The sequence below is a fragment of the Heteronotia binoei genome, chromosome 2, assembly GCF_032191835.1.
Source record: "Heteronotia binoei isolate CCM8104 ecotype False Entrance Well chromosome 2, APGP_CSIRO_Hbin_v1, whole genome shotgun sequence".
NCBI lineage: Eukaryota > Metazoa > Chordata > Lepidosauria > Squamata > Gekkonidae > Heteronotia > Heteronotia binoei.
The window spans coordinates 156,883,482-156,888,373 of record NC_083224.1 but is presented as its reverse complement, the minus strand read 5'-3'; the positions used below and the strand labels follow the sequence as shown (position 1 = coordinate 156,888,373).

The 4,892-nt window shown below is 43.1% G+C and overlaps 1 non-coding gene across 1 annotated transcript; it reads right to left on the bottom strand.

The window, feature by feature from the left end:
• Nucleotides 1–2,542: 2,542 nt before the first annotated feature.
• On the bottom strand, nucleotides 2,543–2,614 carry TRNAT-GGU (transfer RNA threonine (anticodon GGU)). Its single transcript has one exon. It is a non-coding gene; the product is annotated as a tRNA-Thr (tRNA).
• Nucleotides 2,615–4,892: the final 2,278 nt, after the last annotated feature.

Sequence of the window (4,892 nt, the reverse complement as noted above, 5' to 3'; positions counted from 1 at the left end):
GACCCCCCTGATTTCTAGGGGGCCCTAGACTGTTTTTTTCCTTGCCATGGCTGAGCCAGTGGAGCAGCAGCAGCAGCAGCCAGAGTTGGTAGAGCTGAGCAGGGAACAGTGCACTGCAGCAGTAAAAGCAGCAAGTGGAGAGAAGGGAGGCAGCAGAACAGGAGGTGGAATGGGCTGGGGGAAGGGGGCAGATGGAGCTGCTGGCTCCATCAAGAGCCAAGATGGGGGAGCCAAGATGGGGGAGAGGGAGGTGGAAGGAAACCTCTTTACTTGCATGGAAGATGCAGTCCCTTTGTGACTCTAAGGTTTTAGGGCTGGCTGCCTTGACTTGGCCACTTTCAGAGCCTCCAGCTTTTGCCACTGCCCCAGAAAGCTCCTGAGAAGTGGTGAGCCCCACAGTGGATGGTTAAGGGTGCCTCCAACTTTTTAAAAAGACCCCCAAATTTTAAAATCCTGGCTACGGCCCTGTTGCAGTGGAAGGCAATAGCAAACTGCCTCTGCTTCTCACTTGCTTTGAAAGGCCTTTGCTGGGGCTGTGACTTGTTGGCATTTTACACACATAGATAATGATGCAAAGTTTGTTTGCCATTAATGATTTTCATTGACAATCCTCCTAATAATCTTCAGAGGAACCCTGCAGCTCCTCAAAGCTCAGTTTGGAAACCATTGCTCTAAATGAAGACATGTACACAAATGCATGCAACAGCAATTGATTCTCAGTTCTTTCCCAGATGAACACGTGTCCCCATCCAGTGACTTCCACTCATGATCCCACCAGTGTTGCTTTTCTTGATCTTACCTTTCTATTCTACCTGAACAGGATAGCACAGATTAGACAGTGCACCAACTGACAGGTAACACAGCAATTACGATTGAGCAGCTTAATTGTTTCTCAGATGGAAAGTGCCAAAAGGAATCAATGGCATCGAAGGCAATAACAGGTGTTCAACCTAACTCAGTTTTTTGTTTTGCAAGGCAATTGATTTTTCCTTGATAGGACAGCAAGGTGTTTTGTATTTGATCGTTTCTACCTAAAAATGTTCTTCAGCAGCTGATTTTCACAGTCCTTTCATCTTGACAAACTGTAACAAGCAAAAGTTATTTTAATTCTGTGATACTGAAATATTTATTCACTCAAGTAAAGCAAAATTGAATTTACAGCTGAGCATGATTTGTTTATTGGTATATTCGTACTTTGCCTGTTCCATATGGGCTCAAGGTGGTTTACCTCATTTGTCCCCCCTCTAGTTGGAATAAAGAGGCAGACACAGCATTTTGGATAACTAAAGGTTCACTTTATTAAAATAACTGAAAAGCAAGGGCAATAAAAACTGAACAGGTCAAGCCAAAGGTCAGCCCATTCACCCTTCTTTATCCTGACTAGGATGAACCCCCTTGCCCCTGGCATGAGCCATCCCAGGCATGGCTTGTACCAGGCTGGCTGGGCAATAATCAATCCTCCCCTACCTGAAGCTCCAACCTGTAAAGTTTGCAGAAAGGAGTCATTCATGAGGTTGGGTTCCCATTCACAGCCACAAGCCATACAGCCCACTAAAAGAACCTGACAGGCCACTTACACTCCAAATGGGGATTTGCTCTAAGTTCTCACCTTTCAGCTTTCTTAAACCCAACTATCTCATGCCAAGTGACCAATCTATTCAAATAGCACCACCAAAGCCAAGTACCCAAACCGCTACTAAACAGTACAAGTTAGGTGGAAACACCCCTAACCCAGTCCAATCAGGTGGAGGTGAAAAATTTCTACCTGGCCCTGCAAAACATGATGACCAGCCAAAGCCTGCACTGCAACAGAAAGGGTGGGTGGACTGAGAGCTGAAGGCAACTGCACATTTGGAGACGGAGCTGGCATTAATAAAGCATAGTGCTTTACCTCCAGCCACTCTTCAGATGCCTGGGAGAGGCTTGTCAGTCTTCCCCTTCTTCCAGGGAGGCAAAAGCAGCCCCGTCCTTAGCCACTGATGGCAAGTCAGCTAGGAAGGGGCCAGGTTCATTAAAAATCACCACAAAATCAGCTTTGTTGCCTGCAGTTGTCACATCACTTTGATACTCTGGTGAACAATGCTGCTGTGCAGCATGTCCTAAAGCAAATATTCCCCCTTTACCTTCTCTGGGAGCCTGTTCCAGAAGGCAGGAGCTACCACCTAAAGGCTCTGGTGCATGCTGTACTGGAAGCCTTGAATGGGGATAGAAGCAGCTGGTCTGGTAAACACAATTGGTGCAAAGGAGCCATGGAGAGGAAGTGGCTGGAGACTGAGCATATCTGGTTGTTGTCATAAGTTAGAGAAGTTGTACTGAATTCCATAACAACAGCTGGTTGAAGAGTATAACAATATGTGGCATAATCTGGTTTGGCACCATGGACACTGGAGCATTGAACATATGAACATATTGAACATATGAAGCTGCCTTATACTGAATTAGACCTTTGATCCATCAAAGTCAGTATTGTCTTCTCAGACTGGCAGCGGCTCTCCAGGGTCTCAAGCTGAGGTTTTTCACACCTATTTGCCTGGACCTTTTTTGGAGAAGCCAGGGATTGAACCTGGGACCTTCTGCTTACCAAGCAGATGCTCTACCACTGAGCCACCATCCCTTCCCCAATATCATTGTGCTGATATTTAGCATATCATGAATAATGACACCAACTGAGGGTGCTCAGTGCACCCCAGGGAAATGTTGGACAACAGTGACATCAGTATTCACATTGTCTTGTAAGACTGTGCTGAAATTTGGAGATCAAATGCTGAGGTCATATTTCCTGGAGAGGGGAATCTTTTAAACATTTACCTTTTTTCACCCCCCCCCCCCCACTTCTTGAAGCTGTTTGCTGTTGTCTCTCAATTTGCAGTTATTTTGAAGACATATCATTCCTCAGGACTTTTTTTGTAGAAAAAGGCCAGGAGGAACTCATTTGCATATTAGGCCACACCCCCAACACAACCATTGTTTCACACAGGGCTTTTTGTAGAAAAAGACCAGCAGGAACTCATTTGCATATTAGGCCACATCCTCTGATGCAAAGCCCTGTCATTCCTCATTATGGCTTCCTAGAGTGGTCCCAGCCTATACGGATGAAGACCTTAATCCTATCTGTTAGCTGTACCTTAAAAAAATTTCTAAGGAAGAAGCCTTAGTGCTAAGAAAAATGTTCACAAAAGTTTCTCCTCTTTTTGCCCTAATGCAGAGCTTTAAAGCACGAGTACTCCATGGCTGCTATGACAACTATTTGTTTCTCTCAGGTAACATCTGCTCCAAAACATATAGCTGGTCATCCCTGTGGTCTGTTGTTTTATGCAGAGTGAGAAAATCTGGATATAAATATCTAAATCAATTAGTAAGTTGCCTGGGTTCACCAGCTCCAGCTGTTCATTAAAAAAGTCACACATGTATTAATAGCATCCTGACTGTAACACACTCTACATGGGGCTGTCCTCAAATATGATTTGAAAACTTCAGCTGGTTCAGAACATGGCTGCTAGAGGTAGGACTGATGGGAGATGATAGGGGTTGGGGACTTATTCAGCATCGCACCAACACCATGTTGTACCAGAAGTGACATCATTGCACCTAGGCATTGCTCTAGCATTTGCCCAAACTCTATTGTTCAATGTTAGAGTGGCCCTTGATGTGATGATGTCAGTTCAGGGTTACACCAGAAGTGATGTTGTGGCATCAATGTGACACTGTGACAATGTGACAGCTCCTCATCACAATAAATCTATTAAGCCAATGTTTTGCTCACAATACTGATTTCTAGTTTGTTTTCCAGGCCTGATTCAGGGTGCTGTCAACAATCTAAACAGTTTGGGGTCCAACTTAGATGAAAGACTGCCTCCACCCATACTAACCACTACCTTAACCTTGAAAGTGGCATATGGGGCCTTCCTTAAGGAACTTATCCGAAGTTAGGCTGCCAGGGAACTACAGAAGGCTATGGAACAACTTCTTGGATGGTAAGATTCTTGCCATCCTTTCTGACTTTCCAAACTTTTTTTTTTAAATCCCAGGAAGCATTTGAATGATGTTTTCTAATTATTTTCCAGCTACCCTGTTTTAAATTGATGACTGTTTTTGTGGCTCATCAAGTTGTTTTCCTGCTGTTCTGAGGGTTTAATTGCTTTAAGGTTTTCAATGTATTTGTGTGTATGTGTGTGTGTTACAGTCTATCCAATGTATTTGTACTCAGAACTAGGTTAATTTGTGTTTACTCCCAGGTAAGTGTGTTTAGAATTGCAACTCAATTTCAATTGTAAAGGATGTTGTGCAGGTAGTATAAAACTAAACTAGTTTTCATATCACCTTTTCCTTTTGGCTTCTATCAGAACATGCACATAAAACCCCAGCTTTACATAGGATGTTAATATTAAAACATGTCTATGGATGTATATGCCTATACTATAAAATGAAAAACTTACCTCCCATTTTATCTGTTACATGATAATTTACAGAGTCCCCCTCATCAAGAATATTGTTGCTGAATTGTGGCAATTCATTGTCACGGAACCTTCTTGCTAGAGTATTTGCATCTGGGAAGTGCAGAGTCTCTTTAAGAAAAGTTGGTGGTATTATTGACATTTATTTTATTCCCCTCAGAATTTCTCAGATGTTATGTTGGAACTGGAACATCCAAAGTAAAGTCTAGATGGGATTTAGTGGCTGCTTAAGGATGCTGAAACCCCGCTGAGAAATTTTGCTTGTCTTATTGAAGCTCATTTAGTTTACCTCAAAAATCTCTCTGATGTTTAGGAAAAATTGGAAGGCAACAGACCTCAGTATTCTCCTTTGAAAGCAGCCAAACTGGGAGTAAGCTGTTACTGATTCAGAAAGATCATGAGCTTCAGTATGTCTGATTTTTTTTAAGTGAAAAGCAA